Here is a 2,482-nt window from a genome sequence, read left to right as displayed (position 1 = left end):
TTAAGCGCCCGGCAATTTTATTTAAGTCGTCCGTGTGAGTGAGTTTGTTTGAAGATAGTTACGCCAGCCCTCAGGTTATTTATTTTGGGGACACGAATACCATGAATGTCGCACTCGGGGATCCGTAGGTAAAATGTACTAAGGGAAAACTACACATGATGGCACCACGAAAATTTGGCGACTCGGGGCGAGGTCTGTAAAAAGGGAAGGGGTAGTGTTAGTAGTTACCAAATTAGCAAACCACCATTCAGGTCCCTTAGGTGAGAGTATCTCGGTAAGTGCATGTGTAGTTAGGCCCAAAAACCCGTTTGTCTGAGTAGGAATACATGTCATTTATGCGTTAACTGCGACTCTTCAGGATAGCCATTTTTTCTTTTACTATCTTTATTTTGGACCAACCGCCATGATCACAACCACACAACATCAACCACCGACCACAACGCCGCTTCACCACAACCGCCCACGACCTTCCCGTCACACCTACGCAACAGTAGCATCGCCACCGTTCTTGCCCCGCTGTAGGTACCGGTGTTGGATTAGTGCAGAGCGCTTGTCGAACAAGCGTGTACAAAATCACGCAGTTTTGTGCTTCAAAAACGGATCAAAAAGCGACACACGCCCACTTTTTGCCGTCCAATCGGTGAGCGAGAAGCGGTTGGCCCCGCCTCCAGAGCAATCGATATATGCAAATTTGTGGATCAAAAAGCCTTCACGCCCACTTTTTCTCGGGCCAATGGGGAGCGAGGTGAAAGGTCAAGGGAGGGGTCAAAGCGGGGGTGCGGGGGGGATAAAAGGGCCGGTGTTACCGTCAGAAACGAGGAAGAGTCGCAGGAGAACGAGAACGAGAAGCCGAGAAGGAGTCGGAGCGGAGGGGACGAGTGTGGAAGTCTGGAGCCCGAAGCCTGCAGTGGCTGGAGAAGCTGAAGAGAGCCGGACGAGGGGGTGCTCGCGTCGGTTGCCAGGAGCTGCACGCCCGAGGGGAGGCCGGCAGCGCGACCTGGCCGAGGTGGAGACACACACCAGGGATAATGAAGATCCTCTATACTCCCGAGCATCAGCAACCCCCTCCTGTTTCCCCCCGCGCTGAGATAGTGCGACCAAGGGAGCCCCGTTCCCACCCCACGGAGCACCGTCCACGAGGCCCGCGGGTTTACGCGGGGCCATCGCCGCTCCGCGTCTCATCACCCGAGAGCCGGGTGGGCCCGACCCGGTCTCGGCCTCCAGGCCCTGCCTCATCCCCTTGAGGGTATTTCTTTTCCTTGGTTTTGGGTATGTGTTGTCGGCGCCGTCTGTGAAGTAGAATTGTATAAGTGTTACCGTGTGCTTTCTACATTGGTCGGTATTAGCTCTGCACATGTTTTCACTTTTATGTTTGCTTTTTGTGTAAATGGAATTGTGTTTTCTTTTTTTGTGTGCATTTGGTGGAATTGTATTTGTGTGCTTCCGTTCGTCGCGAATAAATGTGCTTTATTGTTGAACTGTTCTCCCGCTTAAACCGTCTTTTCCTCCATTGAATCCCCATCTTGCTTCACGTAAAGGGTTGGTGATGGGCTGAATACGCCCGATAATTAATCGAACCGTCGAGAATTAGAGCGATAACACCGCGCTCGGTTATTCTGATAGTACGGAACGGGTCGCTTAAGTGGCCCGTGTCCGAAGTGGAGCCTGCGGCGAGGTGCGTGCGCCCGGTCTGCCCTCCGCGTGGGTACTTGGGTGAGGCCGAATTTGGCGAGCAACCCTATGCGCACGCCGGGGCTGGGGTGGCTCGATCGCGGTGAGACCGAAAGGTCCACCCGTGACTGGTTCCCGGCGTTAGTCCGAGAGGGTCACGACTGGATTGTCCGTCCGGTGGGCGACGTGCCGCGATTCGAGTTACGTGGCCGTCAGCACGCCGGCGGGCGCGAAAACCGCAACAATATATACATATATATATATACATATACATATATATACATATATATATACATATATACATATATATACATATATATATTACATATATACATATATATATATACATATACATATATACATATATATATATACATATATATATACATACACATATATATATATATACATACATGCATCGCGTGCCCGCGTGTGCGTGCGTCGTGCGGTAACGTGTGTGTGGCGTGGCGTGCGTGCGTGTGTGCGTGCGTGCGGTATATGATATATAACGTGCGGTGCGTGTGTGCGTGCGTGCGGTAATGATGAAGTATCATACATGTGCGATATATGTGCGCGTGTCGTGTGTGCGTGTGATGATGATGGCGCGGTATATGATGATAATGCGTGTGCGTGGCGTGTGCGCGTGTCGTGTGTGCGTCGTGTGTGTGTGTGCGCGTGTGTGTGCCGGCGGCTGTGTGTGTGTGTGTGTGTGTCGCGTGCGTGCGTGCGTGCCCGTGCGTGTGTGCGTGTGTGCGCGTGTGCGTGCGTGTGTGTGTGCGTGCGTGTGTCAATGCGTGCGTATCGCGTGCGT

The sequence above is a fragment of the Eptatretus burgeri genome, chromosome 5, assembly GCF_056783735.1.
Source record: "Eptatretus burgeri isolate ZD-2024b chromosome 5, Ebu_testis_v1, whole genome shotgun sequence".
Lineage (NCBI taxonomy): Eukaryota > Metazoa > Chordata > Myxini > Myxiniformes > Myxinidae > Eptatretus > Eptatretus burgeri.
Note: the sequence above shows the minus strand (reverse complement) of the source record.